This window comes from Odocoileus virginianus, chromosome 34 (genome assembly GCF_023699985.2).
Source record: "Odocoileus virginianus isolate 20LAN1187 ecotype Illinois chromosome 34, Ovbor_1.2, whole genome shotgun sequence".
NCBI lineage: Eukaryota > Metazoa > Chordata > Mammalia > Artiodactyla > Cervidae > Odocoileus > Odocoileus virginianus.
In genome coordinates this window covers 12,429,970-12,456,346 of record NC_069707.1, presented here as the reverse complement: position 1 = coordinate 12,456,346, position 26,377 = coordinate 12,429,970, and the positions used below count along the sequence as shown (strand labels likewise).

Genomic DNA, 26,377 nt, shown 5'->3' with positions numbered 1-26,377 from the left:
CACAAACATGTCTCCTAATTCTTCCCTGCTTTATTTTTAAAAGTCAAACATATTTTAAGTTCATACACTTTTCCAGAAATATAAGGTACAGTTAAATCATGACAGCGTACTCTTTAGAACACTAAGTTAGAATAAATTGATCCTCTCTGATTATCATTCTATTGTTTTGGGTTTTAACCCAGAAATATTTCTCACTTTTATTCATGTATTATCATAAGCAATAACAAAGCAAAATAGAAAAGAATGAAAGCAAAGACTCTTGAGTGCATTATAAATCCTGGAAGCAAACATCAGTTCATATGTAGTCAAGAAGCAAAAATAAAAAGAATAGCTGTTTTTGACGATTTGGGACTTACATTTCCAAACTGTGTCTAACTAAAGATCTTGAGGTTTTGTTTTTTTTTTCCTTTTCTTTTCCATGATTATCTTTTGGCCATTTCATAACTCATTTCACTCTGGAAAGAAAGTGATTGAATAAAAAAAAGGAGATTTAAAAAAGAGAGAGAGATGAGACTAAAATGAGTATAATTGACCTCAATAGCCCAGAGGAAAAGCTTTATTTTCAAGAAGCCTGGAACATCCAGCTTAATAAAACTTTTGGTGCATCTGAGAATTTAAATAATCCTTAATATTCTTAATTCCTGTCACACTGATTAAAAAGTGTAACAGTAGACATACTATTTTTAGACATTCTGTTAAGAAATAATATGAAAAGTTGCTCAAATCCAGAAACCACACTATATACTCAGAGAAGCACCTCTTAGGATATACTTCCTCAAACAAACAAATATACATATTTACATAATATATGTTAATAAAATAATACACATAAAACACATATATGTAAGTGTTGGCTTTGGTTTGGCATTCCAACACTTTAAATATCTATGCTAGCTTTAGAAGAAGGTAAAGAATTACAATATGTGAATAGATAAAACCTACAGATGATCCAACTTTTTTATCCATGAACTTTCATTACATACTAGATAAATATTTCAGGAAAAAAGATACTACATACATTTCATTTTTTTTAACTTTTGGAGAATTAAAACATTATGAGGATCAAAACGACCCAAGAAGCCTTTTAAAACCTTCCAGAAAGTAGAGAAGGGAATATTTCCCAACTCTTTTAAAGAAGGCAGCAGAACTCAAATATAAAAAACTAACAGAGACATTTATAAGAAAAGAAAATTGTAGACCAGTACCCCTCATAAACACAGATGTAAAAATTCTGGCAAGTTGAATTCAGTTACATATAGAAAGTATATTATATTATGACTGTGGGAAGTTTATTCCAGGCTCAACAACTGAAAAGCAATCAATATATATCACCATATAAACAGAATAATAGGAGAAAATCTCATGATCATCTCAATAGACGCAGAAAGTGTACGCATCAAAAACTCAGGCTCACATTGTGAAAAGATCAGGAACGAGGTGAGGGTAGAAACTCTCACCACTTCTATTCACCATTGTACTCAAGAAGCTACCCAGTTCAATGCGGTAAGAAAAAAATTTTAAACAAATTCTACAGAATGGAAGGGAAGAAGAAAAACTTCCTTTGCAGATGGCATGAACATTTTGAAAGGAAATCCTATGGAAATTAAAACAAACAGAAAAGCTCTTAGAACTACCTGAATCATCAAAGGGTGGGGTAGAAGGTAAATATAAAGTATAAATTTTGTATCTATGTTCTAACAATAAAAACTGGAAATGGAAATAAATTATAAACTAATGCCATTTATAATAGCATCAAAAAATATAAAATGGGGGGGTAAGATTGGTTCAATATGGCAGAGTAGAAGGACGTGCACTCAAAATAGGGATAAATCTAACAAAAGATGTGAAAGACTTAACAATAAAATGCAAAAACTATTGCAAGGAGAATTAAAGATCTAAAGAAATGGAAAGATATACCTTATCCAAGAGTCAAAAGACTCAATACTGTTAAGATGTTAATTCTCTTTGAACTGATCTATCAATTCAAATCACACCCAATCAAAATTCCAACAAAATTTTTTTAACTGATAAACTATTATTTTTATTAAATACAATGGAGCTAAAATAGACAAAACAACTTCATAACAATAACAACAAAGAGTTACACACCTAATTCTGGAGTCGTCATAAAGCTAAAGTAATCAAGACAGTATAGTCTGACATGAAGTGAGGCAAATAGATCAATGGAAAAAAGCAGAAAGTCCAAAAATAAATCTACAAATATACGGTCAATTGATTTTTGATAAAATTGCATAAGCAGCTCAGCAGAGAAAGCATAATCTTTTCAAAAGTGGTGATGGAACAGCTGAATATCTAGGCGCAAAAAAGAAAAAAAAAACCCATATTTGATTTATATCTTTCTCTGTACACAAAAGTAACTCAAAGTGAATCATAGACCTAAATGTAAAACCTGAAAGTATAAAATTTGTAGAGGAAAAAATAGGAACTTTTATTAAAATAACCTCTATTTCTTGAAAGACATTTTTAAGAGAATAAAATGACAAACTATATGTGATGAAATGTTCATATCCAGAATATTTAAAAACCTCTCAAAACTCAAGAAAACAATCCAATTTAAAAAAATGGGCAAAAAAATGTGAACAGAAACTTCACAAAAGAAGGCAAACGTCAACTAAGCATTTGAAAAGATGTTCAGTGCTGGTACTCATTAGGGAAATGAAAATTAAAAACACAATGTTACCCCTACATATCGAATAGAATGACTAAAGTTAAAAATATTGATCTCAGGCCTCAATGGAGAAATGGAGCAAATAGAATGCTCATACATTACTGGTGGGAATATAAAATGGTCCAATCACTTCGGAAAACCAGTAGTTTCTTAAAAAGTTAAACATACACCAACTACAACCCAGCCATCCTACTCCTGGATACTTATCCAGGAGAAATGAAAGTATATGCATGTGCAAAGATACATACACAGATGTATATAGCAGCTTTATTTGAAATAGCCAAACACTGGAAACAACCTAAATATACATCAATAAGTAAATGGATAAACAAAATTGTGGTATACCCATTCAATGAAATATTGAAAGTGAAAAGTGAAAGTGTTGGTTGCCCAGTCAAGTCTGACTCTTTGTAACTCCATGGACTATAGCCCACCAGCCTCGCCTGTCCATGGGATTCTCCAGGCAGCAATACTGGAGTGGGTAGCCATTCCCTTCTCCAGGGGATCTTCCTGACCCAGGGTTTGAACCCAGGTCTCCTGACCTGCAGTCAAATTCTTTACCATCTGAGCCACCAGGGAAGGCCACAATGGAATACTGCACCATTGTAAAAATAAATAAAATTGAGTATCAATACATGGTAATAATAGGGATGTCTCAAAATAATTATGATGAGTGAAAAATAAGTCAGACAAAAAAGATACATAAAATTCTAGAAAATGCAAAATAATCTATAATACAAAGCAGATCAGTGGTCACCTGAGGATGTGGAAAATAAAGAAGGGCTGGCGAGAGCAATTACATTTCCTTGATTGTGATGATAGTTTCATTGGTGTCGATATATGTTAAAACTTATCAAACTGTACACTTTAAATTGTGCCATTTATTAAACATCAATCACACCTCAGTAAAGGGCTTCCCAGGTAGAACGGTGGTAAGAATCTGCCTGCCAATGCAGGAGACAGAAGAGATACAGGTTCATTCCCTGCGTCAGGAAGATCCCCTGGAGAAGGAAACGGCAACCCACTCCAGTACTCTTGCCTGGAGAATCCCATGAGCAGAGGAGCCTCGCGGGTTATAGTCCAGAGGGCCTCCAAGAGTCGGACACAGCTGAGCGACTGAGCGCAACACAGCACATGTACCTCAATAAAGCTGTTTTTCTTTTTTCTAACATCCTAGTATGAAATTTGGAGAAGGCAATGGCAACCCACTCCAGTACTCTTGCCTGGAAAATCCCAGGGACGGGGGAGCCTGGTGGGCTGCCGTCTATGGGGTCGCACAGAGTCGGACACGACTGAAACGACGCAGCAGCAGCAGCAGCAGCAGTATGAAATTAGTGTCCATAAATTTAAGAAATGGGAAGAAGGCCAGTGTAGCTAGGAACAGAATGAGTGAGAGGGAATTAAAAGGCAAAATCAGAGGTAAGCGGGGCCAGACCACATGTGTCTCTATAGGCTCAGTCAGTTGTGTGAAATACATTCAAATGGAGGATTGTAAACAGAGCAGTAATATGATCTCATTTATGTGAAATGTTCCTTGAGTTTTTTCCAGGATATAATATAGTTGGAATCATATAGCATGTAATCTCAGATTGGCTTCCTTCACTTAGTAAAATTCACTTAAGAATCCTCAATGTCTTTTCATGGCTTGATAGCTCATTTCTTTTCAACATCAAATAATATTCCATTATCTGGATGAACCACAGTTTATACATCCATTCCCCTGTTAAAAACATCTTAGTTTATTCCCAGTTTTGGCAATTGTGAATAAAGTTGCTATAAACATGCATTCAGGTTTTTATATGGATGTAAGTTTTCAACTCCTTCAGGTAAAATCCAAGGAGTGCAACTGAAGGATAATATGGTAAGAATATTTTAGTTTGGTAAGACACTGACAAACTGACTTCCAAAAATGGCTGTACATATTTTGCATTCTCATCAGCAATGTATGAGAATTCCTATTGCTCCACATCCTCACAGGCATTTGGTATTGGCAGTGTTTATGGTTTTTGACCGATCAGACGGATGTGTAGACGTATCTCCTTGTTTAAATTTGCATTTCCCCATCAAGATAAGATGTTGAGTATCTTCATACACATTTGTCATCTGTATCTTTGGTAAGGTATATGTTCAGATATTTTGCTCATTTTTTAATCACATTGTTTTCTACTTGTTGAATTTTAAGAGTTCCTTGTGTATTTTGGGTTACAGTATTTTATCAGATATGCCTTTTGCAAATATTTTCCCCAAGTTTGTTGCTTGTCTTATTCTCTGACAATGATTATATTTTAATGTCACTCATTTGATACTGATTATGTCTTCGGCCTGCTAAATCTAGCTAGGTGTATATAGAAAAATGAATAAGATAAAAATCAATATATTACCAGAAATACAAAATAACAAACTATGCTAAGATGTACTGTTTTCTAAGAAATAGCTTCTATTCACATATATACTGAAGAAAGATGAGAAATCCAGCTAGACTCTTAGAAAATCAGTGCAATTTGTTAGTAAGTCAGACTTTTCAGGTAACTGTAGGCATCCCCAGAATCATGGAGCACAAAGTAACAGAAATATAGAAAGCATGGAAACGGAATTATACAATACTGTTTGATATTTTGTCCCCTGCAATCATCCTATTTGGCATGTAAAAATTATGAAAAAATTTCCTAATTTTTTTCTAATGAAGATGATTGTTTTATTTTACTTTTGGGGAGAAATACAGGAAATCAGTTTAAATAAACATCTTTGTTAATTCTTATTTATGTACTGAAATTGTTAGAGAAAAGAAATAAACATTTCCAGTCTTAGATATGGTCAATAATGTCAAAATCTTGCTTATCGGGTCATCTTCCTCACTGTTCACCATATACTTTTATGTGTTGGGCATTTTCCATAATAATAAAGTTAGTTTTTTTTAAATAAATGTTTGGGACTTCCCTGGTGGCTCAGATGGTAAAGAATCTACCTACAATGCAGGAGACCTGGGTTTGATCCCTGAGTAATGAAGATCCCTGGAGAAAGGAATGGCTACCCAGTCCAGTATTCTTGCCTGGAGAATTCCATGGACAGGGGAGCCTGGAGGGCTAAAGTCCATGGGGTCACAAAGTCCATATGCTAAAATTTAGCAATATGGCTTAGTCAACTGACTAGCTATGTGGAAAACATCTTAAAAAGCTGTTTCACCAATGTAACTTTCAGGTGAATAAAAATTTTGAATGCATAAAATAAAAGAACAAAACTATTAAAAGTAGGTATAGGAGAATGTATTTCCTTCTGGAGATGAGAAAGTTTTTCTTAACAATACACAAAACCCAGATTCCAAAAAGATGAGTGAATGTGATGACATAAAAGTTTTTTTCTGCACAGAAAAAAATACCATGCAAAGTCAAAGGACAAATGATCAACTGGGAAAAATATTTCAACACATATGACAATGAGCTCATTTTCTTAATGTAAAAAGACCTCTTACAAATCAGTTATAAAAGACCATTAAGCCAATAGAAAAATTAAAAAAGAACTTAGAGGCACTTCATAGAAAACAAACACAAAAGTTTTGCAACAAATGAAAAGACAGTCAACTTCAATCATAAAGAAATGAAAAGCAAAATTGAAATGTTATATGAATGCTCATTTATTGGAAAGCAATTCTTAAAATATACATCATTAAGAGTATTTAAGGGAAAAAATTTAAGATGTAGCATGATCTATATAGTACACCTCTACCCATGTTAAATAACTAAATATGTATCTACATGCATATCTATATATACACATATATGCCTTATGCTTAAATACATTCCATATGTATTGAAATACATCTGTATGTTCTATATGCATAGAATTTTCTAGAAGAACATTGTATAAACCGGTGACAGTGGTTGTTTTTATACTGGAAGCCTGGAAATCTTGTGTGAGTAGTAAATATAACTTTCCATCCTGTGTGCTTTATATAAAGTCTAAATTTTTAAATGGATGTCTGTATTACCTTTTCGATGAAAAAATAACTAGTTGATTTTAAAAAAGCTAAATTAATACATTCAACAAATATTTCTTTGTGTCAATCACTATTGAAATGCTAAGAATATAGGTGATGGAAAACCAACATAAACCTCTGTCCCCAGCTATAACATGTTCCCGAGGGAAGAACCATAAAAGTCTCTAATGAATTCTGTTCAGTCTAGTTATTTTTTGACAGCAACTTGACAAATGTTTTCTTTGGCTATGTGCCCTTCTCAATGTAAGGGAATACATTGAGTCTTACATACAATAGTAACTATAGAAACGCATTCTGTGGAACTGACACAATTGTCATCATCATAATTTGGATAGGCTTTGTCAAGTTAGAAGAAGCAAGAAGAGATACAGGAATCATATCTCCATATGTATTTATACCATTTTAGAACTTCCTTGTGGAGAAGGAAATGGCAACCCACTCCAGTATTCTTGCCTGAAGAATCCCAAGGACAGAGGAGCCTGGTGGTCCCCATAGATGTATGGGGTCACACAGAGTTGGACACGACTGAAGCGACTCAACAGCAGCAGGAAAACTTCATTGTCCTTGCAGGAAAACATTTCTAACCTCTATGCCTTTGTTTTACAATTTATCTATTCAGAGTTTAGAAGCCTCTCACTCCCTTATTGCTTATTATTCATTAGTTTAGAATTCAAACCTAAATTATGTCACAAAGATTCAGGACAAAAAGCATCTCAAAGACTTTTACTGTCATTCATACACATAAAATTTTCACCAGTGGCCTAAGTTTCCATTTCCATTGCATCTCTGTGTCTTTTTCTCTAGATATAGAACAACTATACCAACAAAATGTAAAATTATAGCTGTTAAGAATTTGCTTCACTTATTAAAAATGTATATTTTAGTTAAGGGATGGAGTGAGCTAAAGACCAATATCCTAAAATACAGTGGATGAGCACAAGGCTTGCTCAGTGTTTGGTCATAAAGGGATTTCTTGGCCAATAAACTGGAAAAAGCTGCTTATTAAGTTTCCCCACAATTAAAAATTTTCCCCATGTTGGAGATTAACAGCACCTGTTAGCATATTAGTCCCCTAAAAAAATTCTTCAAGGAAGAAGTATGCTTCACTCTGAGCTTCTGTTTGTTTCTTCCTTCTCTATGCTAATTAATAGATTTCCTGCCATCAGAGGAAATTATCATCTGTGCTCAAAGCAGGACAAGTTTCCATTTTTAACCTTTGCTTTCCTCTCAGCAAACTCTAGCATACTTCCTGGCCCTACTCTGAAAGTCATGTGGTCATAGTTCTTATTAGCTCACAGCTAACTTCCAGCTTCTATTGGTTAAGACTTACAGCATAACATACCTCTGTCACAAGGCGCTCACTCTTGGTCCCCTGGTAGAAGAAAGTGAAGACTGAACCTGTGTGTGCTTAAAACAACTGAAATTCAATACTACCTACCAGATTACTTCCTCATAAGGATAATCCTCTCTGAGAGAACACAGCAATAACCAATAACAACAAATGCAATACCCATTTTTTTTAAGCATGGAACAAAAGAGATCCAGTTCAAACCACTTCCTCAAAACAAAATAGGATGGGAAACAACCTTCCTGTTAACAGAATACCAATGGGACTTTTAAAATTACAGCCTCTCTTTCAGCTAACACTCTGCCCAAGAAAGTTTTATTGGATGAAATGTTAAAACGAATCCAAGAATTTTCTCTTACAAGTATGTTCAGACATGGATCCAAGCCTTCCAAAGTTCTGTTAGCTCTTGACTTTTATTGCTATGCCTTGCTTTCAAAGCTTCCTGGACCAAAACAGTCTACTAGCTAAAGGTGAACCTTAATAAAAGAATTCTTTGTTTCCTTTTTTTTTTTTAAGGTGACGTTCTCACCAAGAAAATCCTGCTACAATTTCTTTAATGCACATGCAGGACAAACATGGGCTTCCTGGGTGGTGCTAGTGGTAAAGAACCTGCCTGAGACTGCAGGAGAAGTAAGAGAAGCTGGTTTGATCCTTGGGTCGGGAAGATCCCCTGGAGGAGAAAATGGCAACCCATTCCACTTGGAGAATCCCATGGAGGGCTACAGTCCATAGCGTGGCAAAGAGTCGGACATGACTGAAGCAACTTAGCAACCACACAGGACATACGTGACTGAAAAATCAGGGACCATGACATTTTCATACTTTATGAGACAGATATTTGACCTCACATTTGATAACTCTATGAGGCAAATTCACCTTCTGGTGAAAGCCTATGAGTGACAAATATTTATCTGAGAATCTAAGCTTATCAGGAAGCTAAAACTGATCATTTTGCTTAAGGGTGTACTTAAGAACTTCTTGATTAAAAAAAAAATACCTTGAAAACTTTGAAGAGATTTCTCTCCTTTGGCAAATAGAACTGGAGACTCAAGTACTTTGTCTCCAGTTCTGCTTGAATTCCCACCTCTTCTCTGCCAGCTGGGTGCCCTCCCCCAGCCCCATCTGTGCAGCTTTCTAAATCACTGGGGAAACCACCAGGGAAAAAGTCAGCACAAATACCCTCCGAGCCCAAAAGAAGTTGTCACTTAATGAGAGAGCCTGAGGAGAGAAACGGAGATTGGGTAGGGGCTCTGTTGAAAAAAAAAAAAAAAAAAAAGCACATTACAAGGTAAAGAAAAATTATCAGTAAAGATCTGTGTAATCAGGAAGTTTCCCCCAAAACCTTACAACATCTCCATGTTCAGCTGATCTTGAAACTGGTCTGGTGGGGGGTGCCCTGGAGGGGATCATGGTTGGAAAGACTTGAAAGAAATTTCTTCTAATGAAAAAGCCAGCATTAGCTGCTGCCTTGTGGAAATACAGGCTTGTCTCTTATCCAAAGTGACCAAACCCAGATCGACTTACTTTTCTGACGGCCTTTGGAGTGTTACTGAAAATCCAGTCATGGGTTGGCTCCTCAATTAAGCCAGTTTTAGATGTCTTATCAATCACAGACTCAACTTTAGTGCTTTGCACAGGCATAGCCTTGACAGAGATGAGTATTAGGAGAGAGGAAGGATGAAATGAAGGAAATCTACTATCTTCACACACACAGGACAATACCACATTATACTGAAAGACATTTTAAATCAGAAAAAAAGCTGAACGAATCTTCAAGAATAAATGCTGCAGTCTTTGTTGCCGGGCAGTTGACATTTAGAGGGTTTAGGCTAAGTGTTTATCAGCTTGAAGCTGTGGGATAGATGAGCCAAGTGGTTTGGCAATCAAAACTAGCTCCCAGTCAGAACCAGCTAATTCACACAATGGTATTGTAACTCATGACAACTGAAAGACTTTTTCTTTCCAAGAATGTGCTCGTTTTAACCCAGATTTAACCCAGTGGAGAGTCTGGGAGTCAGGAAATCTAGGCAGTGAACTGAGTGTTACCTCTGACGAGCTGCTTACACTTGAAAAATCACAAAAGCTCTTTGGACCTCCATCCCCTATCTATAAAGTGATAAATGGGGACCAAAAGGAGTCCACGGCCCCTCTGAGCTAAAATAGGTTTGGTGTCTGATTCTATGCAGTAGGCACTGATATCAGGCCTCCAACACAGGTGGGGAGAGGCCTCTGAAACATCCAATATAAGCTAAGAATACTTGCTCAGTGGGATGATCCAGACTAGGACACAGTGAGGAGCAGAAGATAATTAGGCTTGAATTCAAACTTTACCTAGATGATAAATCAGTAGAGACAACTGACTGACAAAAGGCAATAGGATGCTCCAGAGGCAGAAATCTCCTGTAAGAAGCAATAGGCTAGACTAGAGCCTCAGTTCAGCTACTCACTAGTAAAATGACCTTGGACAAGTCACTTCACCATTCTGAGCCTCAGTTTCCTCCACGGGTCCATTACTATCTGCCCTGAACACAGACAGCCAAAGTTGATCTAAGAAAATGTGCACAAGCACCCCCGGCTGATTGTAAAGACATCATAGCTCAGAGGTTCCGCATGAATAGGCATTTAGGATTGAGAAGGAGGTCTCCTTCCCAAAAATAAAACAAAAACAAACAAAAGGATAGAAGAACATCTTTTGAGTAAACCGCTTCCAACTCTTCCACTTGTAAAATACGGACACTGAAATGTCAATAGGTGAAACTTCGGTGACTCAGACGGTAAAGAATCTGCCTGCAATGCAGGCAACTCAAGTTCGATCCCTGGGTGGGAAAGATCCCCTGGAGACGGGAATGTGGCTACCCACTCCAGTATTCTTGCCTGGAGAATTCCATGGACAGAGAAGCCTGGTGGGCTATAGTCCATGGGGTCACAAAGAAGTCAGACATGACTGAGGGACTATTTCACTTTCACTTCACTTCACTGTCTCTAGGCTCTCTTTTATCTAGGCATGATAAAAAGATTGCTAAACCCAAGTCTCTGTCATACTTACTCAAAGCCCCGGAACACACAAGACATTCAAGGAATCAAAAGAGTCAGAGAATCTCTGGTTTACACCAGGAAGCAGGACACATGCTGAGAGGTGAGGCAATCGATAGGGTTCAGCAGAGGGATTAGTCCAATGTGCCCAGGTAATCATGAAAAAGAGGCACAGAAATCTGGAAGTAAGGGTAAAGAAAAAAGACTAGGGCACAGCCAAGATTTCCTGGGGGCTACTGATTGGGTCAACAGGTAGGGGACAATAAGACAGTTTTTCTTGCCTGAATAACTAGGAAGAGATGTATTAGACAACAAAGCTACCTTGACCTAGAAAATATCAATACAAGTGTGATTCGACAAAGCAAAATTAACCCCTGAATGAGGGGGAAAGAAAGCTTGATGATTTTTTTTAAATTATACCCAACCAAGTTTATTTGTTTTGATCAACTCTCCATGAGTTCTCAAAAGGCTATAAGGAGAATAACCAGAGAATATTGAGTATTCAATTCTAAATACATGTAATGTAATAGGAATATGATTTTAATATGTCAGAGTACAGTTGTATCTCTTTTTTTTTTTCAAATACACACATATATAAAGAAAAAGGACAAAGTATTGAAGTTTTTGCACCAAAATGTTAACTATGTTTAGTTCAACATGGTAGGGAAATGGGAAATATTTATCTTTTCCTCGCTTATGTGCATTTTGGCAATCAACATGCATTATATGCGTGCTAAAAAAAAAAAGTATTTTTAAAAACAAGCAGTAAATAGCATGACAGTTGATAATATTAATTTAGTATGAGGTTGAATGCAAAGTATTTGCCTAAAGAAATCTTTTTATACTCTCCTTTTATCTAATTTGGTATTTACAAATCTTTTTTCTCAAGAACTTCTTCTGGTCTTATAATAAATTGAAACCATGAAAGGAGACTATTCAAACACACCTCAAAATCCTGCCTGCCTAACTTTTAATGTCTATTTTGTTCTCCTTTTCAATCTGAATGCTTAGAAGCAAAGAGCCTATCTCTTTGTCCCAAGCCTCCTCAGCTGTGATCTGGAAATGTCTTTAGAAATGAGATATTCCTCAGCACTTGGGCAAATCAGTGACAAGCACTCCTGACATTATATTCTTCACCCAAACAAGCATCCTCTGGCCTAAATGGAGTTAGATGACGCATACTCCCAGCCGGGGGATGAGAGGAGAGGGCAAGAAGCACAAATCAGCCTCATCTAAAAATAAGAACTCTCGTGGCATCCTTTTCCCTCTTCCCCCGAGGCAGCCATATGTTAAATTCTGGTGCCAGAATCAAAGGTTGGGCTCTGTTGGGGTTGGGCTCCCGGCTACACCACTTTCTGTGTGACCTTGAGCCAAGTTCTTAAACTCTGAGCCTGTCTCTTCATCAGGTGAAGGGGAGGTAGCACTTTCCAGGGTGATTTGATTGAGAAAATCAGACACTGATTAGACTGCCTTTAACACCGTCCCTGGGAGGCAGCAAGTAGACAAGTTCACGTTAAGTCAGTGATAACAGTGGTGCTAACTACACGTGATGCACAGCTGGGGGTGTGGAAACCAACACAGCCTGCGTCGGCAGCTACGGTTGGAAACCAGGAGCCCTCAGGAACCCCATTTTCTGGTTTCACTCGAAAGCTCACCTCAGTGGCGCTCACTGCCCAGGAAGTTCTAGAGGAGACCTCACTGGTCAGGGGCTTCCATCCATTGGCAAAAGGCCCAGGTCCATGGTAAGAAACACGAGGCTGCGGGGAGCAGATGGCAGTGCTCAGTATCTGAACTCCACCCGGGATTGAAAGGAGAATCTTGCCAACCTGCGCCCGGCGTAGAGCACAGAGGAGCAAGTGTTTAATGCAAAGAGGGAATGACCCCACGTCTAGGACTCGCTGCTCCCAGGAACACCGAACTGAAAAGCAAGTCCCTTCCGAAGGAACAGCCGAGCCTGGCTTGCTCTGCTCACTTACTCCGCTAAGTGCTCTGGGGTCTCTGTCCTCTTGCTGGCTTCTCAGGACAGGATAGCTGGGGGTCTGACGCTCTTTTCAAGGCAACTGATCTGTACCTCACTCTGGAATGCTGGTGAGCGTCCACAAAATAAGCTGTCCTCTAGTGCCTACCTCCAACCCTGCTCCACAATTCCCTCTAAGTCCCTGTTGCCTACGCAAAACAGCTCCAGTTGGTCAACCAAGCTGAAAATTCAAGTCCAGGGAGCTTGGTGGCTTATGTTCCAGGGTGAAATGCAGCTCGAGCTGGAAAATCCTGGCCAAGTTTCACCAAGAGAGTTCAAGTTCAGAGCCTTCTCTTTGACAGAATGGCTGTAGCTGAATCTAACCAGGGAAAGGTAATGTTAATTCACATGATGATAAGGGAACTTAAAAGGTGATCATGTCTGTTCTCTTGTAATAAAACCCCTGGAAAACATGAGATCTCCAAAAGGCTCTTGGTGAATGCTAAATATTCAAACATGGCCTTTTCATCATATTATATGATTAATATTTACTTTCACGAGTGAGAACAATTCTTTGCCTATTTTATCAGGATCATAACAGAGGCTTGGATTCATGGTTCAACAAGGAATCAGCAAATAAGGCCTTTGGCATAATTTGCCTTAGGTTTTTAATAGGTAGAAAGAACAAAGTTGTTTTAACTGACCTGTACTTCAAGTGACTTAATAAAATGTTCCTGCCACAACCATTAGTTTGCTAAACTCGCAGAAGTTTCAAGAAGTTGATGAGGTAACATATAGTCATCAGACCAGAAAAACGAGTGCAAACATCCCCCATATGGTTTTATACTCTGAGTTATCCAAACAGAATGATCATAAACAAGTAGCTTTATACCCATAAAAAGCATGGTTTTCATGTTCCCAGTCATTTTCTCAGTTTTTTAAAAGAATTAAAGGTTTCCTCCTTAAAACGTGACTTAATATAAGTATAGCCAAGTGTCTTCTGGGTGAGAAGTGACACCTTACACCGAATTATATTCTGTGGGAGTGGATAATGTTAAATTGAGACTCCTGGGAAAAATTTTGAGTCAGCTCCATTTCTTTCCTTTTTCTGAGAGGTCTTGTATTTTCCTATTTTAGATATGTTTGGTATCAATATAAAAATTTGTCAATAAATGGTTAAATGTTCTATTCCTATGTAATATTAGAGATTAGTACACCAGACTCCTAAGGAAGTATTTCCCTTCATGAAAGTCAGGAAAAAAAAAAGAAATTCTAATTTGTTCGGTGTGAAAGAATCTAACCAGTCACAAATTTCCATTGAGCATTTTGAAAGAAATTACCTAAAATTAATAACAAGTCTAAAGAAAGTTGATTATTAATAAATTAAGAGGAGGAACAAAGAGATATTTTTAGTTTTGAATAGATTCAATGAACTAGCCAACCTACAGTAATGTTTTCCTGCTCTAAGAATGTTGTTCTGCTAGGGATAATTATGGTAATAGGGATTAGGGTAATTTAAACTGGACTGACTGAAAAGAGGATGTAAGAGATTCTTAAATTGCAGAAAAACCCAAGAATATACTTAAAATCTTGGCTATTTATGCTGCCATTAAAACAGCTATGCAGATACCAAACTAACTTTATGTATCAAAGGGATCAAGAAACATAGGTGAAACAACTAAAATGACCCAACAGCAATGACCTTGGAAGTCTCTGTTAGCTATATGTTTAGACTGAAGTCTTGAGTTTTTATGTTGGGACCAAAGCACTATCACATTGCATCACTTTCCAGTTCAGGATATTTGAACTTTTCTTTCGCTATACAGCTTGAGGAAGTAAACATCCTCTCAAACGGACACTCATGTTCCATATCTAGTAGATGACCACAACAGTATAACAATCTGGAATCCCCAACTAGACTCAACTCATGAAAGGAGGCTCTTTTACAGATTTCACAATAGCCTAATTTCCATTTTGTTAATGTGTCCCATTGTTCAGTGTCTGTATTCATTCCCGTTCGGTGATGAAGTGGATCTACTGTTTGAGGCCCAGAGCCACCAGTGAAGAAATGAGTCATGCTGGATTTGGTCCCGAGAAGCACTTGCCAGCAATTAGATGAGTTTATGACTCTTACTCTTTACTCCCTTTAGTTTCCTAGGGCTATAGTCACAAAAGACCACAAGCTGAGTGGCTTAAAACAACAGAAACTTACTCTCTTGTAACCCTGGAGACCGGATGTCTGAAATCAAGGTGTTATCAGAGCCACGCTCACCATAAAACCCACAGGGGAGAATTCCTCCTCACCTTCCCCTACGCATCTGGAGGGCTGGCCATTCCTTGGTGACCACTGGCTTGCAGCTACATCACTCGGATCTCTGTTTCCCTCATCACATGGCTTTCTCCCTGGCTACCTCTGCCTTCACAAGGCTTTCTTCTTATAACGGCATCAGTCTGCTTGGATCAGGTCTCCTTTCATTATGACTTTAACTTAATCACATCCACAACTCCTCCATTTCCAAATATGACCACACTCTGAAGTATTGGAGGTCAGAACTTCAGCAGGTTTTTTCCTTGGGGGAGGAGGCACAGTTTAACTCAGAACACTCCCTACTACCTTTCATCCAATCCTCTTTTGCCCATAAAGCTCTTATATACCAACTGAGTCTCTACATGGTAAGATAATAAAATCTGAGCCAAGACAGAAGGCCCCATTGGTTGATAATGTTTTCACTTTCTTCAAAGCATTTCCACTTAATTGCATTTGGTCCACACAACAAAACAAACTGGATAGGTATTTTTATCTCAGGTTTTATGGATGAGAAAACCTGAAGTGTAGAGAAGTTAAAGGCCTTGCTTGGTAGCACACAACCTTTATACTGCCACAGGCAGAATATTCAGGCCTCCTAACCTCTTCATCTGTGCTGTTCCCACTAATAAACAGGGCCTAACATGTAATATCATCACTATTTTTCAAATTACATAGGACATTGTTACAAAAGAGCAACAGGAGGGACCCTTGTGATGGTCAAGTGTTATGTCTCTTGACGAAGGTCACAGACTATCCAAGGATGGTTCTGAAAGTCATGAAGCCCATTGGCTCTCCAGACTCCATTCATTCCATTTGGTTGAGAAGTACTCCCTACATAATCCTTTAGGTCAGCGTGATGGCAACCCACTGCAGTATTCTTGGCTGGAGAATCCCGTGGACAGAGGAGCCTGGTGGGCTACCGTCCATGGGGTCACAAGAGTCAGACAAGAGTCGATGCAAGAGCAACTAAACACCATCACCAGGAAGTAGCTATATTGACAACCACATACATGCAGTCAGGTCAGGACACAAGGAGTCCCCCCACCAAAAAGAAAAATTCCTTTCCATTAACTCTTCAACCAAGAAATAGAAAGGAATATCAGTTAAGGAGATTTCAAAGTAGGAAGTGAACCTGGTCATATTCCCCCTTGGTCTCCCAATTCTTGGCTTCAGTTCACTATCTTTTATAAGAAAATATTGGATGCAAATGAAATCCATGCAATGTCATGTACACTGGTAGTTAGGCCACAGGCTCAGAAATGCACAAAGATCTGGGCTTGAATCCTGTCTCTGTACCTGCCTAGCCGAGTGCTTTTAGGGTATTTTAACTCTTGAAGCTTCAACTTTGTGGACATGCCATCAGTGTTATTAGCATTTCCCAAGGCTGTTTTGAAAAGAGATTGCTTTATTGTTCATGTGAAAATAAATGTGTTGATTACAGTGCCTTGTGCAATATCTTTGCTTTGTATTCAATGCTCCACACATGAACATTCAGTAAATGCTATGGACCATCTCAAAGTCTACCACGTTGCTACTTCTAGTTCAATTTGCATTGCATACTGACTGGGTTACCTGGTTTTTACAACTGGGCAGAAGGTTCACTGTCTGTTTGGTTTAATTCTTTCATCCCTAATCTAAATTTCAGTTTTCACTAAAGAACTGGTCAGTTTTTATTCAGAATTTTTTTTAAGAGTTCTTCCATACTCTAGTAATTTGGGGATCAGTTTAAACTTGTTAACTTTTCACCTTTCAATGCTTTCCATTTCAACTCCTGTGTCAGTTTCAGAAACCTGCTTTTTGCTCACATTTGTTCATTTTTTGCCTCTTTCCTGCCAATAATCTCTCACTAGATCATTTCTAACACAAGGACAGGAGATTTGTTCCAGTGCCTATAAGCCAAAATAAATGATTTTGGTTAAGTCTCTGATAAGGGCCTCCTCCACAGTGACCGGTCAGTACTGAGTGGGATGGCCAAAATCCTAAGAAAAAGTATTTGTTACTCTACAAAAATATTTTTCTGATCTCTCTCCAGGTATACCAAGATGAAAAAGACAAGTCAATATTCCCTTAAAAACTAGTTACTCTAACAACAGCAGATGTATACTTAATTTAGAACTATCCAACTGACTGTTGAACTTGCTAGAATGTCACCCAATACAGCTTCAGAGGCAGTTATAAATCATCTAGAGAAAATAGCCTTTTTTCATGTGATTCTAGGAACCAAGGAGACCAGTCAGCCCCAGAGGGGATCTGGTTCACTGTTCTCACTTTAGAGCTGTCACACAACTCTGCACCAGACTTCATCTCAAAGGGATTACCCATGAAGATTAAATAATATAAATCATGTCATTTCAACTGCAAGGAACCACAAACTTTAGCACACTATAACTAAAAACTACTTAGTGGAAGATTAGGAGAGTTAAATTTTTGTTGATTTTTTTAACTCCACTTTTATTTTGTTTTCAGATTATTAGGGTAGTCTCAATATGCTTCCCTAATGAAAAACTTTTTTAAAAAATAGAAAAGCTTGAAGACAAATAAAACTATCAGCTATAAACCAAATTGTTGATGGTAGTTTAGTTACTAAAGCATGTCTGACCCTTGCGGCCCCATGGACTGTAGTCTGCCAGGCTTCTCTGACCATGGGATTCTCCAGGCAAGAATACTGGAGTGGGCTGCCATTTCCTTCTCCAGGGGATCCTCCTGACCCAGGAATCAAACCAGGGTCTCCTGCATTGCAGGCAGGTTCTTTACCGGCGGAACTATGAGGGAAGCCCATAAACCAAATTAATTATATGTTAATGTAGTAACATATTTAGCTGTCTTGCTTCTCTGCAGTGTTTTACTTAGCTGAAAGTTGTGTTTCTTCTTTTTATTAACTTAACCTTAGTATAACACAATATTTCATACACATCATTTTATTGATGGTCTTTTTAATACACTATCATGTACTTAACAACCTTGAAAACTAGACATACAACATTTATTTTTAATCCATAATTCTTGAATCATGCTTATTTTATGAAATTTAGAAAACAGCAAAAAATGAAAAGATAAATTGGTGATTAAATTTGTAAGTGTGACCATAGGGTTTTAAAAACTGAAGAAAATATGTTGGCAACTGCCATCTGGTAAAGATCTATGAGATGGCAGGCACCATGCAACTGCATTTCTAATCCTTACATGACAGCACAAGAAGGTCATTTTATTATAATCATCACTTTGAAGGTTCAGAGATCATAGAGCTAGTAGTGGTGCATATAGATTTTGAACAGATGTGTCTAATCTCCAGACTGTTTCCCAACTACATCACACTACCCCCCAGCATCACCTCCACTTCACCACTTCTTCCACCACCACCTCCATCACCACCACTATCATCTCTACCTTCACATCTATGGACCTTTACCATCACCTTCACTAACACCTCTCTCCATTACCACCACTTTCAACATCATTTCCATCACCAGCTCTACCACGTCCTCCACCATTCCCTCCACCACCACCTCCAGTATCCACCATCACCTCCAGGATCTCCACCATCACCTCCACCATCTCCACCATCACCTCCACCACCTCCACCATCACCTCTACCATCTCCACCACCAGCTCCACCATCTCCACCACCACCTCCACCATCTCCACCATCACCTCCAGAATCTCCACCACCACCTCCACCATCTCCACCATCACCTCCACCATCATCTCCACCATCATCTCCACCATCTCCACCATCATCTCCACCATCACCTCCACCATCATCTCCACCATAACCTCCACCATCTCCACCACTTCCATTTTCACCCCTTCAGCACACATTTCCATCATCAGCTCCACCACCAACTCTACCACCACCTCTGCATCATCTTCATCATCACCACTTCTACCACCACCTCCACCATCATCTCTACCAGCAACTCAAACTCTACATCACCACCACCTTCACCACCACCACCACTTCTGCCACTCCTACACCTCCACACATACCACCATAATGCCACCCTTAAGCTTTCTGATCGTCTCTTTTCTATATACCCTTTCTTCTCTTCCCACCTTCATATTCTCCTCTCCTGCTTCACTCTGACCTTTTCCAACCCAGACTCCTTATGTGCCTGAGTCATAGAGACAAGGCAAATACTGCTGGACCACACTCATTTTATGAACAATCCCAATCATTCATTCCACAAACATGACTGAGAGCATAGTATGGGACAGGCACGGTTCTGAGCACTGAAGCATCCAGTAATTCTTCCATTTGTGGGATTTTCATCAATACCAAAGAGCTTATAGGATTTTCTTCACTCTCACACACCATTTACCCCATTAAACTTGCTTGAGTTCCCAACTCATTCTGCCTGGTCTCCACACCAGATGGAAAGCAGAAGTGAACTGCTCAAAAAGGATGCGCAAGTAAAAAGGAAAGTCTCAGGCAATAGTCATGAAGTAACTTCTTATCACTTATTGCCACAGCAAGCCACCACAGGAAAGAACTTCCTATTTCCATACTGCTTAACACAGCTTGCCTGTTAGAGTTCACACATGGACTGTCTTCAGAAAAGACACTTGATATATAGAGGAGAGAGGCATTTAAAAATAAAGAATGAGTATATCAACAAGTACACAAACTGAAGTCCTTTTTCTTCTCACTTGCATGATGTGAGCAGAAGGAAACCTATGTTCTTTCTGTTTCTATTTACAAGTCAAATTTTAATTAGCTGTAGAGGAATCTGAGTCTGTGTATGACTATAGAATGCCTAAGAACACACAGGCCCCTACATACTAATAAATTCCACTACTACAGTCAGCAATGCCTTGGGGCTTATAATCCCGTCTCTTACAATTAAGCTTCTTTCACACACTCACAAGCAAAGAAAACCAAACGTTCCAGACGTCCTGGGTAAAAACCTCTGAACCAACATTACCTAAGTTCCCATTTTCATACAGAGATATCTTATCAAGTCTGTGACTTTTTAATCTAAAACTAAAATCCCCTCCAGTGTTCTGCATACAAAGAACACACTTTCTCAAAAGAGGGTGTCCACAGAGTGTTTTCCCAGATGAATTCCTCATGAACCACACACATGCTGAACTGTGTTTTTCTAATTCAAACCCATGGTCTGCAGTCCCAGCAGTTATCAATACAACATCCACTACAGAAATAGAGGAAAGGGGAGTTCACAGTACTCTCCTTCAAAACTCTTAACAGAGTTAGAGTGTCTATAGCACTGGACTTCCCAACAGCAAGTTTATGAAGAGCTGAGCAAACGTGACATCCCAAGAGTCACATCTTACCCACAGCTCACTATTTTAAAAAGAGTGCCAGAGTATCCATTGCTTCACCATCTTGAGATGCCAAGCAATGACTTTATACATCAGCCAAGGAGTGGTTTTACTTACATGCAATAAAAAGAGAGTAAATCCAAGCACCAGATCTTTATCCTTGATTTCAGAAAATTCATAATACTCTGAGGTCAAGGTTGAGGATTCCACTGTATTCAGCCACAGCTCGGACAGCTCCACAGGACGCCCATTAGAAGCTGGCCAGAGAATAAAGCTCTTTCGAAAGAAGAGGAAGTGTCATCTCTACTTCCCCAATCTCACTGTTCTTCCTTCTTATTGTTAATAAGTCTTCCTTGATTCCAAAACACAGGACACAATTCATGTAAATTAGTTATGTCCCCTTTGTCAGACTCCATTGATCACTAAACACTACTCAGTATGTTCATTTCCAGGACACACGTGGGAAACATTATATGGTTTTGCATTCTCATTTTGGAGGTAAAGATGTTTATTCGCAGGTGAGAGTGGGGGGTGAGGGTGGGGTGAGGTCATTTGCAGAGCTGGTCCCGGTGTGTTTAGTTGAAATGCCACTTTTTTTTTTATCATCAACCTCTTTTAGGCTCAATGTTCTTTTGCATTTCCCATCTTTCTCATCTCCTAGTGTTTGTATTACTCCTTAATAGATGACACAGATAAATGTGCAAAAACTATCTTATGTTAAAAATAAGTCAGCCTGCCTTTCTCCTGTAGCATATATAATAGATTCTCTAACTTTAAAACTTTTCTTTCACATGCTTGAAAAGGAAAATGACAGGGGAAAATTAGAGAGACCTGAACTCACCACTAATAAATGCCTGCCTCTGACTTCTCTTTTTCAATACCAGCATCTTGTCTCCTTAAACCTTCTTGAGGAAGGTACAATAATCTCGTTGTACTTGTGGCCCACTTTCAATGAAAAGGAATCAAATCATTTGAAACAGGCTCATGACCATGCAGTTTCCCAAAATGTGGTCACTAGATCCTTAGAACGTGTATCAGTTATCTATCGCTGTGTAATGGATGACCCCAGCACTTAGAGGCTGAAAACAACAGACGTCTATTACTTCTCAGCTTCTGAGTGCCAGGAATCTGGACCCAGCACAGCTGGAGTCTCCACAAGGTTATAGCCAAGGAATCAGGAGAGACTGTAACCATCTCAAGGAAAGGAAACGCCTCCAAACTCACCCACATGACTGTTGGTAGGATTGTTTCTCAAGGGCAACAGGATTGATGGCCTCGATTCAGTACCAGCTACTCCCGTGGGTCTCCATTCAGGCAGTTCAGGACATGGCGGCTGGCCTCATCAGAGCAAATAAGTGAGAGCGAAGGAGGATGAGGATAGGGAGTCCAGCTCCTCTTAAATCCCCATGTGTCATCTTTTAGACCTGATCACAGGCAATTATGAAGGCTCTCCCTGGAAGGCTTCATAGGGATCCTGCCCTCCCCACACCAGACTTGGTGACAGCAGGATACCACAGCATCTGAGGGGAGTTGCAATCAAAGGCCCAGGCTGCCTGTCAGTCCTGCTTTCTGGCCATTTACATTCCAGAGTCATTTTATTTGAGACCTTGGGGCAGGGTTCTCTTCTGAGGCCTCTGCTAGACGCCTCCTTCTGAAGGGACGTAGGAAATCCCCATTACTCAGTTAGAACCAGTCTATTCCTGGCCCTCCTCCCACATACCTACATGCACCTCCGGGGCCATAAAACTGCTCTGTCTTTTCTTTGGGGATGGCAAACGGATGGGGAAACAATGGAAAAGTGACAGACTTCATTTTCTTGGGCTTCAAGATCACTGTGGACAGTGACTGCAGCCCTGAAATTAAAAGACACTTGCTCCTTGGAAGAAAAGCTATGACAAACCAAGACAGCATATTAAAAAGCAGAGACATTACTTTGCCAACAAAAGTCCATCTAGTCAAAGCCATGGTCTTTTCAGTAGTCATGTGTGGATGTGAGAGCTGGAACACAAAGAGGGTTAAGCACCAAAGAATTGATGCTTTTGAACTGTGGTGTTGGAGAAGACTCTTGAGAGTCCCTTGGACTGCAAGGAGATCCAACCAGTCCATCCTAAAGGAAATCAGTCCTGAATATTCATTGGAAGGACTGATGCTAAAGCTGAAGTTCCAATCCTTTGGCCACCTGATGCAAAGAGTTGACTCATTGGAAAAGACCCTGATGCTGGGAAAGATTGAGGGCAGGAGGAGAAGGGGATGACGGAGGGTGAGATGGTCGGATGGCATCACCGACTCAGTGGACATGAGTTTGAGCAAACTCCTGGAAATGGTGAACAGGGAAGCCTGGTGTGCTGCAGTCCATGGGGTTGCAAAGAGTCGGACACAACTAAGCAACTGAACAATAGCAACAGTGAGACGATTCCCACACCAGTCCTGACCCTCCACCATGCCCCTTCTCTGACCTTCCTCCAGTTGTAGACTCGCCTGTGCCTTCACAGTGAGTGACCTTTCCTTTTTGGCTTGTTACTCCAACCCCTGACAACTCAGTTCTCCCATGCCCAGCTCAGCTGACCTCCTGACAGAAAGACAGTATGAGCAAGACAGAAGTCACAATCTCTTGTAACCTTTTCTCAGAAGTGATATCCTAATACTTCTGTCACATTCTGCTTGTTAGAAGCTAGTTTCTTGATCCAGTCCACACTCTAGGGGAGAGAACGCTATAAAGCACGCATTCCAGGAGGTGGGGCGCACACAGGTTTATTTAGATAAAGTATACAAAACTGTATCCAAACTGAAGTTGTTCTTGTCCATCCAAACATTAACAAAAGGAAAGACTCACCTAAAGATATAAGCCTCGGTATAGACATACCAACAGCGGGAAATCTGAGACTTTCATCCAGGCAGTAAATCAGCCTGCGGCCCACTCCAGTCATTACCAAGATTACACTGCTCAGCCCCGGACACCTAATGATCTCCATCATTCCATCTCCAAGAAACAAAATACCACATAAGAAAATCCTAAATGACACTATAAAACTAGCCTAAAATCTGGAAGGTGGCTGAAGCAATTTCAGTTAGAAAAAAAAAAGGATAACTTTTTACCTAACCACAGGCATGAGAAAACCTCAATATAAGCCCAGAGTTGGACACTTCTGTAAGTTTATATAGGTTTATATAGTCACCTTAATCATTTGTCCCATTAGGATCAAAACTCCCTGACACCTGGCCCTTCTCCTCTAAAGGGTCAATGAATCTGCTCCTTCCAAGGACAACAAGGCACGTTTTATTGCATAGAGCCCCCAGACACAAAAGCAGGTCACTCCTTCCATCTTTCTTTGCAAACATGAACTACTTAGACCAGGACAAACAGGATCTGTTTCCTGGTGCACAACCACTGGGGATGAGGAGAGAAGGGGCATTCTGGGTGGAGAAGTAAATAATTCTAAGACCTAAATTGACTTTGGATCTTCCTAATGTGAAGAGGTGCTGATAACAGCTGACAGAGACCAGTGTCATTGGATTTGCAGTTTGTCAGTAGATTAAGGGCAATATTCTCAAAAGCAAAGTGGAAATCCTCTGTAAGGCATGGTTTGTGTCTCTGTTTTTACAGAAGTTGTTTAATTTATAGATTAAACATAGTCTGCATTCCAACACCCCCCATACCTCACCATCCAATGTCAATAAAAACTGCATTAAAAATAAGTAAGTGTTGAGGGAATGAAGGGAGAGAATATATAACCAAGTTACTACCTCATTCAAAGCTTTGCCTTTGAGAAATAAAAAGTAGTTTGAAAACTAGTTCAGTTTCTGGTCTCAGACATCCTTTCACTTCTTTATATTAATTTCATGAGATGATAAAAATTAAATCAAATCTGTGGAGGAGTGACAGGGTTATAAGAAGATGCTGTACATTTTGACCAAGGATGCAATGAAAGTTCTCCCAGTGGCTTCTTGCTTTAGAAACATCTGTTTCTAGGCAGTTCTGCTCATCTTTTCCCCATGCTGAGTTGTCCTCTAGTGCTCTGCATTAGGCAATAGCAGGGAAAAGTAATAGATGACATGAAAAGTATTTAGTGACATCAGTAGCAGGGCCTTGTTTCTCATCAGGCTTTAAATGCCATCTTCAAAGACATCCTCAAAGGGCATGTAATTTACAACTGTGGGGCCAAGACTGGAGCCACTTAATTCCTCCAAGCACAATCACCTGATTTATAGAAGTGGAATCCTCCTCTAGTCCTTCCAATTCAAGATGGGCTTATCACAGATGTCCTTTTTTTTTTTTTTCTTTTTGCCCTTTCCCCTCCTTCCCAAGACTCCTAAAATGATAGGAAAAGTAGAAAAAACATATGAGCCCACAATGCTAATTCTGGAGAAGCAAAAATGGAGGAAGAACATTAGAGCTGGAGAGATCTCAACAAATTTATGGAAGATGGGATGATGGAGGAGGGAAAAGAGATGAAGGAGGGCAGGGGAGTCACAGAATTCCATCAGTGAGCAGGACACCATGGTAGAGAAATGGGCCATCTGTGGCGCAGAATGCCTGAGAGAATCACAACTCAAAAAGACAAGAGAAGGTGGAACATCTAAGTAAGCAAGGAGAATGAAAATTGGAAGATTCGTTGAAAGTTTCTAAGACCCTAGCCTTCTCCCATACCCCTCTGCCAAATACCTCTATCGGCCCAGCCTTTACACAGCGAGCACACATAATCCTGCAAGCAGCATTTCACCCTACCCTGAGCAATATCATGAGGGATTTTTCTTTAAAAAATTTAAAATTATACAGAGAATACAGACAATTATGTGCATGTGGGTGCTTCAAAGGGAAAACATCACATTCTGGAATGACGGTGTCACTCAGAACATGCTGGAGCATAACATATCTCCTTTTTGGGTAAACAAGAAATGTAAAAAAGAAGGGAAAATGACCTTCTAGTCGGTATCCTCACAGATATTTATGAAGATGGTGTATCCATAAAAAAAAAATAACAGGCTATTAAGAAAGACAAATAATCTGAGAACAAAATAGTACCCTTAGATATTATAAATATGACTGCAAAATAAAGATTTTAATGGAAGGCTTGGATGATAAATTCAAGTAAATCTTTCAGGAAATGCTACTCAATGACTTTATCAAAGAAATAGCATGAAAGATTTCCCTTAAGTGAGGTTCAAGAGCATTTGGATTAAAAAGCCTCATTGAGGGCCCAGGAGAAAGAGTTTCAACTTACAGTCAAATTCTCAAACACCAAAGAAAAAAGAGAAAATCCTAAAGTCTCCCAAATAGAAAAAACAAGCCACGTCCACAGAAAAGGGTTCCAGACTTCTCTGGAAGTAGAACTAAGGGTTAGAAGGCAAGTGAGTAAAACCTCTGAAGTTCTGCTTAATTTTACACTATTTTCATTCATTCATACAATCAGCAAACATCTTGGCGCACCATTCCAAGGGTTACAGCAGGGATTGAACAATAGGAGAACCCTGCCCTCAGGAGCCTTCCAATCAGGATGGTGTGCTCTCCACACAAAATAAGCCACATCCAGCCTGGATGGAAGTGGAGTCTGGGGGAGAATGGAGACATGTGTGTGTATGGCTGAGTCCATTTGCTGTCCACCTAAAGTGATCACAACATTGTTAACTGGCTATACGCCAACACAAAATAAAAAGTTAAAGTTAAAAAAATAAGCCACATTTAATGTGTTAGGTAGTAATAAGTGCTAAGAAGGGAAAAAAAAAAAGGAAGAAAAAGCAGGGCAAGGAAAAATAAAAAAGCAGAGACA

At 39.2% G+C, this 26,377-nt stretch overlaps 1 protein-coding gene across 1 annotated transcript in view; it reads right to left on the bottom strand.

The window, feature by feature from the left end:
* IPCEF1 (interaction protein for cytohesin exchange factors 1) overlaps window positions 1-20,834 on the bottom strand; it is a 161,966-nt gene extending 141,132 nt beyond the window's left edge. Inside the window, exon 1 of the mRNA XM_070461400.1 lies at window positions 20,727-20,834. The gene's annotated coding sequence lies outside the window, so the exon portion shown is untranslated. The remainder of the gene's footprint in view (window positions 1-20,726) is intronic.
* Between the last annotated feature and the right edge of the window lie 5,543 nt (window positions 20,835-26,377).